A 21,910-nucleotide genomic window follows, 5' to 3' on the forward strand; every position below is an offset into this window, starting at 1 on the left:
GAGAGATGCTGCCAAAGTGTGTAACTCTTAGTGACTGATTTCATATTCTGGCAGGGACTAATATTAACTTCAAAGAACGAAAGTGGCAAAAGCCGCCACCCTCACCACCATCATTCCAAGCTCTGGAATCTAATCCAGGACAGAGCTGTTTTAACTCAGTTTCCCCAGCCTCTAGCAGTAGGGCATATTTCTCTCGTTCCCCTTTCCCTCCTCAGCAAGCCACGTTTCCAACAAATGAACTGGAAAAAACAGTGTAATAGAAAATGCACAAGTGACAGGAGACAGAATGACAAAGTTATCTCAGAATAAGCCTTTGAGGTCTGTGGCATCTTCATCTCCTCCAAACCAATTTGGGACAAGCTAAGGAGGAAAACATTCTTCTCATGCTACTTGAGTGAATATGGAACCAACAAGGAGAATATGGTCAAACATGGGAAGTACCCTGTTTTCCTGAAAATAAGACCTAACCTGAAAATAAACGCTAGTATGATTTTTCAGGATGCTCATAATATAAGCCCTACCCCAAAAATAAGCCCTAATGAAGTGAAACCCTGCTCTCCACCATTGTGCAGCAACCAGAAGATGACATGACTATAAAATAAAACATCCCCTGAAAATAAGCCCTAATGCGTTTTGGAGGGCAAAAATTAATATAAGACCCTGTCTTATTTTCGGAGAAACACGGTAGAGTTCAAAATAAGAACTGAAAACTGAGCAGGTATTTTTCTTTTCTATTTGAAAGGAAGAAGGTAGGCCTCGATGATAAAGAAGATAGCATCGTATTTTACATCCAAACCCTTTAAAATAAACATAGCAAAAAGCAAAGCTATTTCAAAATGTTTATTAAGAAATTCAAGACAACAAGTAGCATGCCATCTAACTTCTGATTACATTCTACAATTCAGGGTACAATGCCCCTTTGTATGACTTGTACAATGTCTTATGGTTTCCTTACAATGGGGTGTTGTACAACTTTCAGTAAATACTCAGGAGTAGTTGATTATCATTACACAGTGTTACAAACATTCATACACATGAATCCAGAGGGCTTGAGCTTCACCATCTCATAAATAAACATATAAGAATTTATGAAATGGGGAAAGTAGCCATTTCCAAGAACTCAGCCAAAAGGCTTTCTCGTCCCTGCACTTTGGGATACCTTGAACTGGGGGTGGTACAGACTGAACTTGGGATTTTCCACATGTGATGCAAGAACTTGTTTAGTCAGCTATCTATGAGCTTTCTTCTCCATGTGAGATATGTGACTTATTTAAAAATCAAGACTACAAGCATGTGGGGAAAAAAAAACCCTCACTCCCCCACCCTGTACTTTGTTCTAGTCACAGAAAGCCAGCCCGATTAGAAATAAGCCATTTTAGGGGAACAACAGGGCACATTCCCTTCACATTATGTTTATGGAGAGGTGTCTTCTGCTCCCATCTATTGAATCTCTCCCTCCCTCCCTCTTGCTCTTTCTCTACGGTGAATGGCAAGGAACAATATTCTGACAGCAGCACTGCTGAGACATGAAGTATTATGTTTCATGTGTGCATAGGTTAGCTATAGCAACCCTTGTTTCAAATATCTCCTCTCAATTGCTCTGTTGTCAGGTGGAGATGCATGACAGTAGAGCAGGCCTTTCTGAGGCCCTTCTCAACAGCAGTCAATGCCACAAGAGGCAAGAGCAGCCATGATTCTAATAACTTTATGTTGGTTTGGATGGGAGGGGGAGGGCAAAGGTCATGTTGTCAAAGTCACATTCAGTTCATGTTGCGAGTCAGCGCTTTCTGTTGACACAATGGTTAAGCAGCTAGGAGATTAACTGTTTGCTCTGTCCCAAGGAGATGATCTCATCTGAGATAGATTTTGCTATTGTTCCACAGAGGGATTGACTTATTTCCAACAGGGAGCTTCAATGCGGCATGAGCAGCAGAGATAGGCAGTACAAAGTAGGACCCTGGCAGTTCAAACAGAGCTGGGAATGCTCAAGGCTTTTCAGGCACGACCCTGTATGTTTTGGCCAGCAGCCAGACACACACGGAGAGCGCATAGCATCACTGGAGAGAAAGAAGAGGAGTAGAGTAAAACCATATGCCTTACAAACATCCAAACTTAAATCTGATGGTCTCTGTGTGTTGCAGCTGTGTGGATAAACATGGCAGGCAGCAAAAAAAAAATGGTCTCACCATTCTAGCAACTAAAAAGAATAAATAATATCAGCATAGTGGCCCTGGGATTTTTTGTTTTGATTTTTCTTCTTCGTTAATGTATTATTATTATTATTATTTAAAAACACCAGGCAAAGTATAAAAACATTGACTGGTTTTATATAACAGATACAAGTTTTAACCAAAAAGCTAAGTATCTGTTAAATATTGGTGCAGTATCTATGCTGTTCCTAATATTGCTGGTTTTTGTACCTCTGATAGTGTGATTTCCAGACATTTGTTCTATTACTACTATGTCTGGTGTGTTATGTTCAAGGTGTCTGTCCGTTTGGATTCGGTAATCTCACAAGATCTTGACTTATTTTCTGACACCTTCACATGATGTTCCCACAGGTTTTTGAAAGCTGGTAAGTTGTATTTTTTTGCACAATGACCAATGCACTAATTTTGTCACTCTATCATGTCTAACTTTGTAATCTGTTTCTGCAATCTTTGAACATTTACAGATGAGGTGTAACACAGTTTCCTCATTTTCTTGGCAAACTCGACATTTGCTGTTAGCACCAGTTCCTTCGATCTTAGCTTTTATCACATTGGTTTGGAGTGCTTGTTCTTATGCAGCAAAAATCAAGCCTTTGGTTTCTTTCTTAATGGTCTCCAGTTTTAGCCGTGCTCATGTTGAATTATGATCATGCTTTCCATCAATATTTCTCAGGTGTTGTCCATGTAGTGACTTATTTTTCCAGACATTTACAGTATTTTCAAATTTTTGTGTCTCATATCGAGCCTTTGTTTCTGTTGTTCTCAAAATATTCTTCATTTTCACTGACTTAAGTAATGTTTCTCTACTTGTACTGAGATAATCATTTAGGCATCTTTTTTTCTCCTCTACTACCTGCTGTATTTGCAGTAATCCATGGCCTCCAATTTTTCATGGTAAATATAATCTGTCCACATCACATTTTGGATGTAGTGCATGTTCATTAGTTTCCGTGTCTTTTGATCCAAATCTTCTAATTTGATTTGGGTAGTAGTAGTAGTAGTAGTAGTAGTAGTAGTAGTAGTAGTAGTAGTAGTAGTAGTAGTGGCAGCGGCAGCGGCAGCGGCAGCGGCGGTGGTGGTAGTAGTAGTAGTAGTAGTAGTAGTAGTAGTAGTAGTAGTAGTAGTAGTAGTAGTAGTATCTAAACACAAGTATTTAATTTCCTATACTATCAACCCTGAATGCTCACTGGAAGGACAGAGCCTGAAGCTGAGGCTCCAATACTTTGGCCATCTTATGAGAAAAGAAGACTCCCTGGAAAAGACCCAGATGTTGGGAAAGTGTGAAGGCAAGGGGACTACAGAGGATGAGATGGCTGGACAGTGTCATCGAAGCGACCAACATGACTTTGACCAAACTCTGGGAGGCAGTGGGGGACAGGAGGGCCTGGCGTGTTCTGGTCCATGGCATCATGAAGAGTCGGACACGACTTAACGACTAGACAACAACAAAGTCTTCCTCAGACAGGGTGCCAACCAACCAGCTCTCAAAGGCAAGGTGCAGAACTGGCTAGTACATCTAGCCCCTGAGAGTTGGTGCTCTACTCTAAACCACTCTTCCCCCAACCCCACTAAAAGTTACATGTGCTTTTCACTGCTGCCTTTCTGAAATGACTTCAGTGCCTGCTTGGAGGTACTTAAGGATGGCCACATGTTTTCTTTCAGAGAGGATGATCTTTCGTTTGAAGGCAGGCAGGCCAAGGGACAACTTTCCTTTTGAAGACATCTTCATCTTCAAATATGGAGTCATTTCAGTCCAGGTCTGATTTAACTGTTAAGGCTCACAAGGAGGGAGCTCAGCCATTTTAAAGCTGCCTGGCCACTAAAAGCATTTATAATTATGTACAGATGCATATAAATCAGAATATACAATTTTATACAAGAATGTATAATCTTCTGTCTTCCTTTTTCAGTAACACATGCTCTCCTTTTTTTGGTGATCTGTAAGTGGCCACCCTAAGGGACTTGTGCTCAGTCAACCTATTGAGAGATAACATGCATTTCACACAGTGAAAGATTCTTTGCCTCGCCTTTCTAAAACGCCTCACACGTACACCCGTTACCGAGCAACAGGAAGAGGTGAGAGGAAGAGTCAGTTTCTTCATTTCTGTGTGTATGTGTGCATTTGTGTGTTTTAAAGGATTTTGGTGCCAGCAGGTGGAGCAGGAAAGAGCAACTGAGATACTATCTGATGCCCAGTGTTCCTTAAAGGAGCCTTTTGGCAGAGCAGGCGGTGGAAAGCACATAATGGGGTGCATTCTCTCCTTCGTGCTTTGTGTAATGACTGATACTTTGGTGTACTGATTCCTGGACATTTTAGACAGAAGCTCTTCAGTTCAAGGTATCCAAGGGAACCCTGTAGCAGTCTCATCAGCCACATCAGTGCCAGCTTGTATCATAATAACTCCACCAGTGCCTATGAGTGAAAATTAGCTTGCTGAGACTTAACTGTGCTTTTCATCAGATTGCACTTCTCTTTTTCTCACAGCATTGCTTTTGCACAGAGGCAGACCAAAGGGTCAAACTTAAACTTTAGGAGTCAAGTCCTACGATTTTGCTGTTAAAATGTCATGTTTGCAAAATCACTGGTTTTTGAATTTCGGGAAGCAAATTAGCATCTATTGATATTAGCTATTGATTTTGGAATAGCTCCACTTGCTGAAATTAGTAGTAATAGAACAATGACCTGATAAAGATGATGATGATGATGATGATGATGATGATGATGATGATGATGATGATGATGATGATGATGATGATGCAGGGAACAAACATTCAACAATGAGCTAATCTAGGAAAGATGTACGTTGTTGTGCTTACTTATGAATCCTGTTTCTTTAGTTTATTTTCTATTTACTTAAAAAAATACACTAGCAGACAAATGAACTTGTGATAGATTTTGTTGTAACAATTTGAGTCTCACTCTTACAGTCCACCGAATGCTGTAACATATGTTCCTATTTTTATTACATATATTTCAACCTATCATACTTTACAGGTATTTTTGTTTTGAAATATGGTTTTCTTCTGCCTGTTCAAGTGCAGCTGTTAGTAATATAGTGTCTGAGCATAACAGATTAACTAAATGTTTTCAGCAAAGTTCACTTTTGTTTAGTTTAGTTAATTTAAATGGCTTCATTCCAGAAATGAAGCTCTTTCCTGATTTCCCCCCTCCCCCCTTTGTCAATAATGGTCCTCTGGGAGTTTTCTCATAAAAATCTCCAAATGTACCAGATGAATGAAATGATTGAACAGTTTATGCCAGGGTAGAGATTCTGAATCTGATGAACCCTAACCTTTGGCCAAGCCCTGTGATGTCACTTCTTGAGTCACAAGGATTGCAGAGCAAGGGGAGCAGTGAGAAAAAGAAACAACGAAAGAAAAATAAAACCAAACCAGACATTGATCAGAGTACAAAAACAGGAGTGCACTTTGTGAATCTGTTTGTTTTTTCAAGACAGTTCCATTCTGGGCTGTAATTCTAGGGAAAGGACACTAGACTGAAGCCGTTAGTCCAGATATTAAGGCATGAACACCCTGGACAATAGGAAGCTCTTCATAAGAGTTTGAAAAAAATGTTATTGTTGTTGATGTTTGCTGCTGTTGGGTAGGAAATTCTGGCAGCTTTAAGCCAAAACACTTTAAGCCAAAATCTTCACTACATTGACATGTGACATCATATATTAAAATATACATATTATTTACTTTATAAGTTGTTATTACTTACTCTCTACCTCACCCTAGTCCTGCCATAAGGAGTTCACAAGTCAACAGCAGAAGATAACAGAGGGGAAAAAGTTTGGCAAAGGCAGTGCTAATAAATGTGAGTCAGTGCAGTTATACTTTTACTTACACTTTGCTGTGGTTGGGAATGAAGAACACTGAATAACCCTCTGTAAAGGAGTACTGTAATTGTAGATCAACTGTATAAATGGGCAATTCATTGCAACTTATGATTTGTTTTAAAAGCTTCCCAAATAATCATGGCTGGTTTTCTCCTCCTGCCCCATATAAGCTCAGTCATATTGAATATTAATCAAAGTGTTGTTCTGAATAGAAGTTCACTGAGAAAGATGCAGTTTTAAGATTAGACAGTGTCCCTAGCAAGGATGAATTCACATGTTTAGCTAAATTATATGCATTAGATGACAGGCTATAACAGTTCTCAGCTGGTAACTAGACACAGTGACAGGAGGCAAGGATTCCTGATGATCCATCACAGCATAGCAGTTTCACACACATCCTAGTGATAAGCACAATTTAGTCACATCTAAATGTTTTTATTTCCCACCAGATTGCATGTTATATTTCTCTTCTTCTGAACAAAATGCTTGAAAAATGTAAGGAGAAAATGGCGAGAGACTGGGTTATCTTCAGTTTGTCCCTCCTGCACCACTCAAACACTTCCTGAATGGGCTACAACTTGCATCAGAAGAGGCTCAGCTGCTGGCTATAGCATAGAAAGCCTAGGTGTGCTCTCCCTGATACTGTGTGGTACAGGAAACAAGAACAAGAGTCATAAAATTAAATTGTCATTAAATTACAAACAGACTGCATGTGTGCAACGAGCGAATGCCAGAGTCTGAAGATTTGCAAGCCAGAATCCCATAGGAAACTAAATATGCCTCAGTATAATTAGCAATTACTGCTTTGTGAATCTATAATAGATTATGTGGCCATACATGATTTATGCAGTACGGCAAAGTCTTTGTGTGCGGTTTCAGTGTGACGTCAGTATCTCTTTATGCGCTGCCATTGCAGAAGCTTAATGAGGAGGTTGTTTGTATCCTGGTTGCACTAGCAATTCTGCTGCTTAGGTGTATGCCCAGACACACGCTCATTAATATTCCTTTCAAACAGAACACAAAGCCCTTCAGGCAGGAAAGAAGGTCTACGAGACAAGTAAACCCAAGTGGCCTAATATTACCAAATATTAGAACGGTCACATGGAGCTAGTGTAGATTTCTCCAGTCCGATGTTCCTCCCATGTTGTTGTTGTTGGATTTTGACTCCTATCAGTCCTTGTCAGTATAGCCAATAGTCAGGAATGCTGGGATCTGCCATAAAAACATCTGAAGAATCGCTAGGTTAGGGTAGTGAGTATAGGCTGAGATATGATTGCTGCCGTGATAGAAGTTAAAAATGGAAGTGACAATGGCAAGGGTTGATGAGGTCAAGAAAAATGAATTATCTGGAGCATACATCAGTGTACACTCTTATGCAAGGAACCCTGACTTGTTAAGAATGACTTTGTCATTAGGTATAAGCAGTGACTCAATCATGAGACTCAATGGAGACTGCAACAAATAAATCAAAAGAAGACTGAGGAGATTTGGAGGAACAGCTATGAAGGAACTGAAAAAAGATCCTTAAGTGTAAGGATATGTCACTGGAGACCAAGGCCAAGTTCATCCATACTATGATATTCCCAATTATTATGTTTGGATGTGTTCACTAAAAAATGAAGAAAATGCTGACCAGGAAAGAAACTTCATTCATTTAAAATGGACTGGTAGCTTTACACAAACCATGGCTTGCCCTGAAGACAAATTAATAGATGCTATATGAAATCTTGCCTGAATTCTCTAGAAGAGAAGACTGGGGTATGGTCCTTTGGGCATATCATGAAAAGACAGGCCTCATTAGAAAGAGAAAAATGCTGGGGAAACTGGAAGGCAACAGGAAAGCAGCAGCTCCTAACATGAGATGGATTATCTCAACAAAGGATGCCTTGGCATTTAGACTGCAAGACTTGACTGAGGTTGTCACTAATAGGACCTTTTGGAGGTCACTGATTCATAGCATCATCATAAGTCACAAGTGAATTGACAACACCATGAGCAACAGACTGTTTTTTCTTGATATTGCATATTTTATAATAAACAACTAATATAAATTACAATATATTTATGTCTTTCTTCCATCTTCTTTTTTCCAACAGAAACACTCAGGGCAAGTGTGAAAAGAAATATAAAATGGCTCAAGGGAAGCAATTCAAATGAGGAAGTGTCAGTGTTCCTCCCTTGTCTTGCAGAGTGGCTATCCATGGGACGGTCCTTACATTCTTCTTCCTGTTCCTCTGCTAAGTGGCAGGATGGACAACTGCTAAAGAAGCCCAGGAGGGGAGGAGCCATTTGCCAGCTGGAGCTGGCAAGCTTAGTGGTCTCAATCGCTCTCCTTCTATCAAGCCACTAAGCCTGTTCAAGCAGAATACTGCAGGCCAAACTAGACAATACAGGGAAGCATTGTCTTAAGTGGCAATTCCTTAAGTGTTAAAAGACTCTGATTGTAATCCCATGAGCTTTATTCATCTCCTGATGTTTGTATACTATTAAATCCTGGCCCAGTTGTATTCCAGTCGCTCAGACACATGACACTTGGAGGGGATTGCATGGTTGAAACACTAACGTGTTTTCTTCTTTTAATGATGTGCTAACTGTAATAATTGATTTGACACAGAAATGGCAAGCAAAGCCTCCTCATACATAAATATATAGACCTACACATTCAAATACCTCCTGGATGTGATGTGCTGAAGATGCAACACCTTCTCCTCCATCTCCTGGACAAGCTGGGTTCTTGTGCCACATTTGCCATCCTTACTTTTTTCCTCCCATTTGTTGCCAGCTATTTGGAGATTATAGCTTTAAGCAAAGCCAAGCAGCAGAACTTTGGGCCTCCTTCCGCCCTTCCCCTGAGTGACAAAAACAAGGGAAATTAATGAGAACATAGTGATGTTAGGAAAAAAAGAAAGAAAGAAGAGGAAAAAAGGATATCACAAGCAATCTATGCTCAGCAGCATAAGGAGCAATTACAGCCAGAGAGAGGGCTTTGTTTTTACCCCAAAACCGCTGGCTTTTAATCACAGAAGTAGACTCTCCCAGACTGTGGACTTGGAGATGAGCAGGGCTGAAGCTCCTGACCCCATTCTTATGGGCTCAGTGGCATCACCCTAACTTCTACATTTAGAAGATGTATATTCATATCTGGAAATTCCCATCCCTCAGTTCTATCTGCCACTCCAGCTTCCCAATACTATCACTAATAATTTAAGAGCTGCTCCAGTTTTCCTTTTCCTTTCAGTAAGGGTAAAACAACATAACACTGCTAGCTTGGATTTAGAAACAGTGTTTCATGGATGGTGGAAAATGTGTTGGTTTGTTGTTTGTGCATTGGTCCTTTGTATTATCTTGCGTCCCAGTTTAGTTGTTTTATCATTGATCCGTGGAAGGCAAGCAAAGTCTTCATTTGCAAGTGTGATTGTCCAGGCTAATAGCTCTAATAGCAAACTATATAGGAAAACAGGTTAATTCCAGGGAATACATATTTCCTTTAATGTCTTGCTTGACCCTTAGTCATTAATTTTCTGTACTCTTCTTCCCTCAGTCATGAGCATCAAATATTTGAATGCTGCATGCCACGTTCAATCAGGACTGATTCATACATGTATCCTGATGTGGGAGGTCATAATAAAAAAAAGTTTGGCTGAACAAAAAAAAAGAGCAAACAGACAAAGAATTGCCTGCTCATAATAGACAGTGGTCCATCTGTTTCAGCATTACTTAGATGCCTCTGGAAGTTTAAAAAAAAGTGTGACAGTGACAGGTACCATTTTGTGTAGTGTATTCTCAGAATCTGAGATTCAGTAGTATATTATCTCTGTATAGAGAAGTTCAATGTATGTATAAAAGGCAATAGCTGATTCTGTAGGCACAATGGTTTGCCACCATCACAGTTGCATAACTCACCCACCTGTGCTGTTCTCTGAGGTCCAGATTACCTTATTAAACTATGGTCACTTGTACCACAACAATATAACATGGCTTCAACCACTAGATATTTAATTGTGATGCAATGCTTGTGTGGGGAGATTTAATGGACAGCTGGCTCAGCCCTTTTTATCTGTTTGTCAGAAGGCATGGATAAAGCCGGTTGATCCCACAGTCTATGAGATCTAAGCTAACAGCACCACACTTCAAGTTTATTCTTCAAGAATGCAGTCTTCATTTTGGGACCAGGTAACTTTTGGACTTTTCTGTTTTGTCCCCCCATCTCATGTTTAGAGCCTGATGAAGAGCCTGAAGGCCTCAACAAATCTTATCTCCCACACCTTCCAACCCCTATATATTAGTGCTCCAATAGAGGCATACCCAATTCTATTATTTTATTTTGCTAATGAATTGCAAAGTTGAGGCCTTTTCCAGACAAGGGGGGGGAATCCTTCCCTGTGTTTTCCTGGTTCATCCCTTTTGGTTTTGTCTGAAGGCTTGGCTCCACAATGGCCCTCCTCAGTTGCCCTTTCTCAGCCACTGATGCTTCTTTCTTGGTCTTCTTCCCGGGCCTCCAGTCACAGTGCAACTGAGGTGAGTGAGCACAACAGTGCAAACTGAAATCCAAGGCAGACTCACCAGCCACTTTTTTTTCATTGACAAAAATAGAAAAGGGAAAGGAAGGGAAAGAAACCTATTTCATGACTAAACTCCACACCCCAACAAACCCAGAATGGACCAGAAAACTACAGCAAAATCTATGCCTTCGGGAAGGGACAAAAAAAAAAAACTTCTGCAAAATTACATATTTTGTCATAAACTGAACCAAAAAGAGCCTTGTGTCATGGGGATGAAGGGGAAAAGAACACTAACATCAGTGGCATGCCATGTAGGAAGTGCAGAACAAATGTTCCATCTAGACAATCCCTAAGTTTCATTTCTAGTTAGGATAGACTCTCCCCCCCCCAAGAAAAGCAGACATAGAGCAGTAGAACAACATACTGTTGAGAGTGTATTAAGCCTGAGATTCACCCACTCACTACCCTCCCCCTGTACTCCAGCTCTTTCACAGAGAAATCTATTCTCTTCCCCTCAATCCTTCTTGATTTCAGCACCCTACTTTAGATGCAGGAAAGACCTGTTGTTAGGTTTGCCACAGTCACCAGACCTTGGCTGAAGTCTCAGGCAATTATTGTGTTTCTGTGTCTCTGAGAAAGGAGAAGAATCTCAAGCTGAGTGGCACAGGAAAGAGGTACAGTAATTTGATATTTGTATGTGAGTTGTCTTTAAAGCCTGTGCACTCCTCTCCTCTCCTTCCGGCTGGCAACCAAGGCTTGCTGGCTCAGTGTCACTGTGTTTGTTTAAGTATTATGCTTACTTCCCTCTCAACTCTTGGCTGCCCTATCCCTTTGGTGTTACAAGGCTGTAGCCCCAGTCCCAGGTTTTGGCTCTGAAATCTCAGGGAATGGGATACTATGAGTCTGGCAACCCAGCCTTTTGTTATCACCGCAGTTAAAGGATTTGGGTATCAGAAATCCTTGCTGATGTACTGCAAGTCATCCAGAGATACAACAGCAGAATCTTTTGCCAACACCTTCTGTAATGGAAGTCCAAATTGTGCAAGGCTGGTGACTTTACAAACACATGCACATGCACATATGTATGTACACGCGCGCACACAGAGAGAGCCATCTGGAGCAGCCCCAGGCAATCATTGTATGCTTGAGATCTGCCAGTTTGTGTGAAGTATGCACAATAGGGTGGCCACTTACACATCGCCCTTAAAAAGGGCAGGTGTGACCAAAAAAGAAGACAAAAGAGGAAACCATATGCTAATTTTTATGTATGGGCTGAAAACGATAAAAGATTTTTATAATTTAAGCCAAACTGTAGTAGATCTTATCCGACTGAAGAATAGTGAATAGGTGACTTGTGTTCCTGCTGAAAGCAACGCCCAGGTAGATGGGCCAAACCTAAGTCCCTGATCTCTCTCCTTAGTATTCTTTACGCTTAAGGGCCTGCACACGGAGCATCTGTTCAACTATCCTTGTGATACTGGTACTGAGCCCCATTCTGCCTTGCAGCAAAAAACAAAAACAAAAACCCACAAAGATTTGAAAATGGTGGGTAAAACAGGGGAAGACGGAGAGGAAAGAATGAGGTAGGCAGGGGAGAGGGGGGGCAGAAGCAAGAGAGGTGGCCTGTGCTAGGAGTGAGACTTCCAGAAGCAATTTTGGATGTTTGTGGACAGGGGATACCAGGACAACCTAGTGCATCCTGGTACATCCAGGAAGAAATACCCTCCCCACATGTGCACACTGACAGTAGTACCAAGAGGATGTATCCAAATCTGAAACAACAACAAAAATACTAGAATGACTCAAAGCAACCCTAGAATGACAGAGAACAACACTCCAGGCCAGCTCTTCAAACACAAAGTGCTGTTAAAACACGGAACGTTGTCTATGCTCTCTGTCCTTTTGACTATCAAAAGTTCTTTCCCCCCTTGAATATCCAAAGGTCACAAGGCCACTCTAGGCCTAAAGAATGGACAGCAGCCACCCAAGCGTTGTTTCCAATGTGGATGAACTGGTTACTTTGTGCTTTTCACAGATTCTCTGTGCTCTGCTGAGAACGCAGTCAGACAGACATTTCACTGTAAGGGAGAAGGGAAAAAACGAGGATGATCAAGGCAGGGAGGAGCAGGCCCTGACGGCTGCCTGAAGAACTGGCCTGGAAGACAAGTAGGGCAAAAGACGCTTGCTTGAAAGTGGGTTTTGCTGCCTTAGGCACAACGTTGTTATGCATGCTGGGTTGGTAAAGCAACCCTGGGAGTGACTCCTGTGAGCGAGCCAGAAGCTTTAATTACAAATACCAAATGCTCGGCCTGCCCTTTGCATAGAGGGTGTTTGTCTTCGTGTCAGCTGATTGCTGACCGTGCCAGCTTCCAGAGAGCTGCCTGCCTCCTCCGCCACCCACTCTCTCTCTCTCTCAAGCAATCACGCACCCTCCAGTGGATCAGTGGTGGAGTGCAGCACTCCTGCTCTATTCTGTTTGTACAGTATTAGCCTTGCCTTTGAGAGGAGATGACAAGAGCAGGAAACAGGCCACAGCAGAGACAGCCAAGGTGGCAAAGGGCGAGGCGGAAGTGGACGGTTTCTTTGAAACCGGGTTACCCGGTGAAAGGGAACGCTTTGAAAGTCTGAAAGTTCACAAATAACAATATGTCTGCCACCAGCAAGATGCAGAAGTAGCCTAGGACAGCTTCAAGGATTTTCATAACATTTGCTGATGATTTGTTCATAGCAATGAAAATTATTCCCAAACATACTTTTTCAATTTTTTTAATTACCTTTCTGTTCACACACTTACTATAGGAGTAAAATTTATACTCAACAGTATGGCTGTAATTTTTAACTACAAATACAATAATTATTGTTGTTACTTTTTTGTTTATTCCCAATGACATTACGGCAATTTTAATGCCCTTAAAACTTAACATAAACGATAATTATAATAACGGGGGCTGTGTGGAAACATGTAAATCCACAGTATCACCACCAGCAAAGATTCCACTAGCACTTGAAATGCTAGCACACAGCAGAAGCTTGCCTAGAGTATAGGCCATTAAAATATATGATGTGTTACTCAGAATTTCAGGCATTCATAGTGTTTATGGCTTGAAGTGGGATTATTGACAATGAAATCAGTTCTTAATAAATGCTGAGAGTACTGACATTGACAATAACAACACGTTGCTTTCTTACATTTCATGCATGTAGGTTGGATATACAAATCCAGACCCTGTTTATATATGAAGTGGTTGGAGGACAGTGTCTATTATGCCTTACCATTAGCTCAGCTGACTCAGCTGATGACAGCGGCAGTCCAAGGCCACCTTGAGGACTAGTGTTCCCCACCCATTCTCCAACTGCTGCATGCCATTTGTACAAGCTGATCCTCTTTCGCTATAGAAACTGTTTCCTACAAATCATAACAGAAGATCATCTATCCCTATCACTCAAGTTTACAGTGACCAGAATCCCATTACAGTACTTATACCCATCCATCTAAGTTCACTGACATAAATCTCAGTGGCAGGTTGCCAGCAATTAGGAAGTCTATTTCTTGTTGTGTGCCAAGTCACGCAACCAATGTGCAATGATTAGGGAAGGGACTTTCATTTAAAAACAAAGGGGGGGGGGACACAAACAGAGACTCTTACTTTCCCCATTGGGTTTTATTGTGAATTCCCAAGAGAGCGCCTCTCAAACGCAAAGGATTCATTTTTTTAACATTTTGCTCTTTTGTTAAACTTTTCCTTTGTCCAGATTTCCCTTGCCTCACCACAGGAATCATGTGCCACCTTGATGTGCCTGCCCCACTCTTTCCCCTCCCTCTCCTTGTCCCACCCACAGTTGCAATGCGCTCCCCCCTTCTTCCCCTTGCCTCACCGCTGTCAACCAAGGGGTTCTTGGGGTGTTTTTTTTCCAGGCTAGTGCCAGAAAAACAAAGAGGTGCTCACTATGAAACAGAAACAAATGTTTCTGCTGGGTTTATCCCTAGCGACTATGGGTACAAGTTGGCATGGTATTTTTGGACTACAACCCCCAGAAGCCTGCAAGAATTCCTCCAGAAAGATTTCTGGAGGCTTTAATCAAGCAATTAAAGTCCTGACAGGTGTTTTCATGTTCTTTTATGTTCTGATAGTTCTGATAGTTCTTCTTCTTCTTCTTCTTCTTCTTCTTCTTCTTCTTCTTGTTGAGAGGCTTGCTATGGAGAGCGTAATGGACAAAATCTACCACACCCATAATCCCTTGCAGTTCCCACAGAATTTAGCCTTACTGACCCACCCAGCCATTTCCCCTATTTTCTCCACAAGGTGAAAATGACTGGCAGAGTCTGATTTTGTTAGTTGTAAGCACACGAAAAAACCTATTAGGACTTTGATTGCTTGATTAAAGTCTCCGGAGGTCTTGCAGGGAGGTGGGATTGCTGCAGACATTGGGGACTGTAGTTCACGAATTCTGAAAACCATGCCTAGATACAAGCACTGTTTTTTTCAACAAGCAGAAATCTGTTGCTAAGATTTACACCAGTGGGCATAGCTAACATGGTTCTGGCCAACATATTACAACAAAACAAACTTCACTTTTGAGCAGAAACCTTACCTTAGGTTACTTCTGCATTAGTCCCTTTTTCTGGAATTGCTGTCTACATTTTATATAGGTAACCAGCACCTTTATGGTTCTCCTCCATTCCCTCCCCCCAAATACATTTGTAGCATCATTCTGAATAATGTGCATAGGCTCCTGTGCTTTTTCATTATCAGACTCATTTATTTATTTATTTGATAAAATTATGTGTTAAGTAGCACAAAATGCTTTCTGACCTATAATCTTTTAAAAATATATTAAACCAGCAGTGAAGTATTAAGTAAAATATACACATATATTTATAAATGCAGTATAAATATCATGAAATATATTAGTAAGTGAAATACAGTAGCTTTGAAGACAATTTAGCGGGACTACCAGAAAGGGATTTTGAAAAATTATTTTAAAAGTTTGCATTATAAGGGTTTAGCACTATATTTCTGCAATGCTATAAAACATTTTCCTTAAAGTAGCAGTCTAGCATTATATAGCTATAATGCTATTCCCCATAATAATGCTCCGGAAATGCCATTTCCCTATAATACTGCTCCAAATAATGCTATTATACCATTATAAAGATTTAGAATTGTACCTCTTTCATAATGCTATAATAGGACTATTACAACTTCTTAATAACACAAACACATGCCTTTCTGGTTACTACCATTAATTTCCTTGCTAAAATGACTGTGAATGGAAAGGATTTTTGTTTTAAAGTATTTTTCATTATAGCATTATAGGAGTTTAGCACTACTACACTCTCAACTTCCAGCGGTATTTGGCGATTATTTTAATGATGCTTTCAGAAAACAGCTATAAAAGTATTTTAGCAATAAACAAAGGATCAGTTATTTTAAAGGTGATTCAAATGGAACCCAGAGCAAAGACTACAGCAAGTAGGTGCTAAATTGTTAAAGGCTTTGCTGCCCTTCAAGTTGCTACTTATGCTAAAATCTTATCCCCCTTAATAGAGAGTCACACCTACAGCAGCAACATAGATGGAATATTGTGGCATAAAAAAGAGCATAATATCCATGATAGTATAAACAGTCAGTTGTAATTCTGCTTGTAGCTTATAGCAGAATACCAAATCTTTATTAGTGATACAAGCCTTTCCATCTGAAAACACCTGTTGGCTGGTGAATAGGTAAACAGTTCTGTCATTTCCCTTCTGTTTGTTACTCAGGGCATCACCACACAGAAGTTACTTGCATTTACATCCCTGCTATGGTTCACACAGAAGTGTTCAAGTATATGGGAAAGGAGTGTCTATATGTTACACAGCCTCCCTTCTTCTTCACCTTCCTCTTATCCAAACTTTTCACAGGCATTCAAATCCCTTCTTTCTTTCTTTTTTTAATGTTCAAGAAATGAAATAGAGATAGAACTGGAGTAGACAAAACAAAAGCCAAAAGCACGACAAAAAATGCAAGTGGAAACTCTACAAAACAAAATAAACAAACAAGCATTAAAAAAAAAACACCTGCCCTGCAGGTTGAACAAAATATATCACATACTCATGCCAAAAGTATGAGTATGACAGGATAACAGCAGGTAGTCGACAAAATAAATTTTGAAAAGAACAGTGAAAAATATGGCACAAAAAGTGGAACCAACACCTATCCAGCCATTCCCTCATATAACTATAGTTCCAGAGTTTGCTTTGGAGAGAGGATGATGATCTGACATAATGATATATATGTGTAGCCATTTTCATATGCAAAAAACTAAAATACTCTTACTAGTTTCAGTGGTTACCTCAGGCTTACCAGACACAAACACCGGAAGCGCGTGATTTTGAAAAACAGAACTGGGGTTTATTGGAACATCAAATAAAGAAACATCAATGTTAAACTTGTCAGTATTCTTTTCTCTCACCGCCAACGGGTCAAACGAGGGTGTCCATGCTTCTTATAAAAAGGGGTTGAAACTCGGGTCATACCAAGGTCCCTTGGAGAACGGGTTAACTTCACCCGGTCCTTTCGCCTCAATGTCCACCTTGATTAAGGGTAAGGTCTCCTCATCTCCCCTCTCCGGGTCGAAGGGGTCGCCTCCCTCAGAATAGGGGTCCCAGGGTCTGGTGAATACCTCTTCCGGTGAGCCTCCTCCAGACGCCATGCTCTCCTTTCCTCTCTCTACTTTCTCTTTTTCCTCCCTCAAACGCCTCCTCCACTCTTCAGCCTCTGTTTCTCCCCAATGAGATGGTCTGGGGGGCAAACCTTCTTCGGTAATCTGTCTCTTCCCGAGGCACCCTGACTTTTTCACATCTCCCTGTCCAGGGACCCTCTATCCAGATTAATTCCCAACCCCCGGGTATCTTGTCTTTTTCTTCCCTCAACTCTCCAAGCCCCGCCTCTACTAACGGTCGCTCCTCCACCCGGGTTCCTGCCTTTTCTATCCTGGTCTGGGTAACTACCAACATCTTCTTTACCCCCTGTTCCAAATCCCCAGTGTCTACACCCTGATGTTTGAACGCGACGCGAGTAGTCGTGGATGCTGTCTGAGTCTCCTTCTCTCTTTTAACTGAGGACGACACTCCAGCGAGGACTTCTATAGCCTCGCCTCGGGTCTCACAGTCGACAAAATAAATTTCAAAAAGAACAGTGAAAAATATGGCACAAACAGTGGAACCAACACCTATCCAGCCATTCCCTCATATAACTATAGTTCCAGAGTTTGCTTTGGAGAGAGGATGATGATCTGACATAATGATATATATGTGTAGCCATTTTTATATGCAAAAAATAAAATACTCTTACTAGTTTCACACCTCTCTAGGACTGCTAGATCTCAAGCTTTCGTGCTCCATGTTTCAAGCCCTGAAATCTTAGGGAATGAGATACTGCTTACCTGGCAACACTGATCCAGTTTTGGGCTTGATACTGCAGGTCAGCCAGAAAGTTGCTGGTGACAGATTTTCTCTTCTGTCTTTAGTTTAGGAAAACAGTGTTCCCCTCTCTTTTAGCAACACACTGACCTCCAACAGTTTATTTTAGCTTTCATATCTCTGCTCATAGACTCTGGGGTACACACTCTTAATAGCATTACTTCATTGGCCATTTAAATTCATCATTTAATCTCCACCTTGTCTTTCTGCCAGACAATTTTGCTGAAGAGTCTGCTTTCAAGGAACCACAGGGACCCATCCCCTAATTGCAGGTGTTTGTAAAATCTCAGGAATAAGATGCTACCTAGCTCACAACCCTACATGCCTCACTTGATCTGCTGTCCCTAAATATCCCTGTGTGGTGTTTTCGATTATCATTCATAACTAGTGTTTTCATCTTCCTTGTCATTGTCATCTGTGAAAGACAATTAAAGGAAACATATGTTATTTTAGAAAATATATACACTGGTCTTAGCTGAAGATACATAAAACAAGGTTTTGGATGCTGTGATAAAGAAACACTTGATTATATTGTATGCTGAATGTTCTGGCTATTTCTTCCGTGCAGTTATGTTTCACAGCAGTACTGAGTTTTTCTTTTACTGACTCATCTCTCAAAGTTATGAAGACCTTTGAAGTAATGCATTATGAATATCACTGTTACCTTTAATGTGTCATTTTTATATAACAAGGGTGTCACATACAGCACTGATGGTACCTGTCTGTCATGGGTTTGGAGGGAAAGTTCCATCCTATGGGAGTAGAAGGCGGGACATCAGGGGGGAGGAGCTGTACTGTATATATATTTGGAGCTTGTGTGGAGAGTGAGGAGTTGGAGTCTGTGTGTCAGACTGGGTACAACTGTGTGTCAGTTAGTACATACCTGATAGGTTCAGGTTTCTATTTAGGTAGCCAGAACTGATAGTTTCAGGGTCTGTGCGTTACCTTAAAGGGTTCCGTGGGAACCAATCTGTTATATGTGTATGTTTGGGCTATGCCACGTTACATTATCCTATTTACCTGATTCTTTTATTTACCCTGTTTGTTGTTTCAATAAACCTTGTTCTTTTGTTTAGTAAAATCCATTCCTGGTCTGTGTGACTCCTTATAGGGAATGGTTGGTGGCAGCATAATTACAGTGTGGGCTACTCCAGTAGGTCTGGGGTTGCCACATTGATTGGTGTCCAGCGTGTGGGATACGACTAGTCCAGTTGTCCAGTGGTCCAGCAAAGCCTTGGCAAGTGTGCCCAGAGCAAGGGGGGTCTAGTCAGGGAAAATCTGAGGGCGCGTAGGTAATCTTCTAGGCTTACCTCACGGGGAGGTAGGCTAGTGGAAGAACGTGCACACTCAGATTGGGGGGACTAGATTAGGGAGCTCTGAGGCAACCTGTTTTGGCGGGAAAGGGCTGAGGCAAAGCTGTGTGAAGTAACAGTGATCTAGCTTGTCTGCTGAGAGGCCTAGCAGAGGGGGTAGATTCTGCCTGGCAACAGTTGCAAGTTGGTGCTGAAGGAACAGCAGCAGTCTATAGAAGGCTGTTTCTGAGGAAAAAGGAAAAAAAGTCGTCGTTTTATTTTGAGGCTTGACTTTTGAAGGCAGCCTGTTCTGGGGGGGGATTATGCCCTTGACTTGAAGCCAGATGGCAGAAATGGGGGAAGTGAGAGAACCACAGGGAGACCAAGGTTCTGAGGAGGAATTTGGCTCAGTGCAGGATGAGAGCACAGGAGAACTGACCTCAGAACTCAGAAAAATACTCCTAGCCCAACAGCATGAACTGAGGGTAAGGGAGATGGAGGAAAAGGAAAGGGAGAAACAGAGAAAATTTGAGATGGAAAGGGAAGAGAAACAGAGACAGTGGGACTTAGAAAGAATGGCATTTGAAAGGGAAGAGAAACAGAGACAGCTGGAGTTAGAAAAAATGGCGTTTGAGCTGTAGAAGCTGGAGATAATGAGTAGAAATGGGAATAACAATAATAATGAGGGGAACCCAGGGAATGGGGAAGGCAGCCTGTCTAAAACTGACCTGAAGAAATTCCCTGTGTACCACAAGGGAGATTGCCCTGAGGTGTTCTTTTCCCTCGTGGAAAGAGCGTTTGTGGACTTCTCAGTAAGGGAAACTGAGAAGATGACCATTATGCGATCTTTAATCAGTGGCAGCCTGGCAGAAGTCTATGCAGAGATGCCAGTGGAACTGCTGAAAGACTTCGCTGAGTTTAAAAAACTGGTGTTTGCCCGACATGGGATAAATGCGGAACAGCTGAGGCAAAGATTCAGGTCACTCACAAAAAAACCAGAGCAGACTTTTACCCAAGTGGGGGCCCAACTGGTGAGGCTGCTAGAGAAATGGCTGTCTCAGGAGGGGACAGAGACCTTCCAGCAGCTCAAAGACCTGATAGCGCTGGAACAGTTTTATTCAGTCCTGCATGGGGAACTAAAGTTCCATGTGAGGGAGAGGAAACCTAAATCGGTGACAGAAGCGGCAGAGATCGCGGATTTTATCTCCCAAATAAGGAAGCCCTTAGGTGCTGAGGGGAAAACTGTGGGGAAGCCCAAAGAAACCTACAGCAGGTACGCTCAGGGACCAGGGAAAAACCAGCAAGGGGGAGGGGCCCATGTTGAAGGGAAGCCCTCAGACATGAAACCACCAAGACCTCAGATTTTGGAGGGAAAACCAAAACCAGATGAGAAAGACTCCAAGTACAGCAGAAAATGTTATTTCTGTCAAGGAAAGGGCCATCTAATCTCAGAGTGTGAGAAATTAAAGCAGCTGAAGGGAAATTTGCCTCATGATTTGAGTGGAACCAAGCCAAAAGCTGTGTTCTGTGTCCAGACAGAGCAAAGCTCCTTGCCATTGAGGGAGCCTGTTGCCATGGCTACTCACTCTGGACCAGTTACATCTGCTGATCAGGCTGGGGAAAATGGTCCTCTTGTGGAGGTCAAGCGCTGCTTACTAGTGAGGACAGATTCGCAGGTGTTTGAGACCGCAGGGGTGGACGTAGGAATACTTGACCATCAGTATAGGGGGCTAAGGGATACTTGTTCCCAGGTGACCCTGTGCCATCCAGACATTATTCCTAGGAAGTATATAATCCCAAATGAGAGCCTGAAGGTGGCAGGGATTGAGGGGCAGGTAATCTCACTGCCAGTAGCTGAGGTACCTGTGAACTTTCAAGGCTGGAGGGGAGTTTGGCGGCTAGCGATTTCATCGACTCTGCCAGCAGCCGTGCTCGTGGGAAATGACCTGGCTGAACATGTGAAACGGGTGTTAGTGATTACACGCTCACAAGCTACCACGGGGACAGTTCAGGGGGGTACTGAAGAGCCCGAGGTTGAAGCAGATGAGGGTAGTCCCGAAGCCGTGGCAGAAACCTTAGCCACGGACAGCAAATTTGGCCAAGAGCAAAAGGCAGACGCCACTCTCCGAAAGTGTTTTGAAAAGGTGCCAGACACCCAGCTAACACCTGAAACCCCAGCGAGATTTCGCGAGAAAAAGGGAATTTTATATAGAGAGACCCTGATGAATATCTCAAAAGGGGGAGATGGGATCAGAAGTCAGCTAGTGGTACCTGAAAAGTATCGCCCCATGATCTTACAAAGGGGGCACTCTGACATGTTTGCTGCGCACTTAGGGGTGAACAAAACACAGCAGAGAATCACACAAAATTTTTACTGGCCTGAAATAGGGAAGCAGATCAAGGAGTTCTGTAAACAATGTGATGTGTGTCAGAGGCAGGGGAATAACCGTGACAGGACCAAAGTGAAGTTGTGCCCTTTGCCTGTGATTGACACCCCGTTCAAATGTATAGGAGTGGATATTGTGGGACCTTTGCCCAAGGCCACAAAGAGGGGGAACCGGTTCATTCTCACCATTGTGGACCATGCCACGAGGTACCC

At 42.0% G+C, this 21,910-nt stretch overlaps 1 long non-coding RNA gene across 1 annotated transcript; it reads left to right on the forward strand.

The window, feature by feature from the left end:
• Positions 1–17,785, forward strand: LOC140704506 (uncharacterized). The gene is made up of 4 exons (XR_013541912.1): positions 1–3,967; positions 4,121–4,286; positions 5,952–6,030; positions 8,149–17,785. It is a non-coding gene; the product is annotated as an uncharacterized LOC140704506 (long non-coding RNA).
• Positions 17,786–21,910: the final 4,125 nt, after the last annotated feature.

Source organism: Pogona vitticeps, chromosome 2 (assembly GCF_051106095.1).
Source record: "Pogona vitticeps strain Pit_001003342236 chromosome 2, PviZW2.1, whole genome shotgun sequence".
Lineage (NCBI taxonomy): Eukaryota > Metazoa > Chordata > Lepidosauria > Squamata > Agamidae > Pogona > Pogona vitticeps.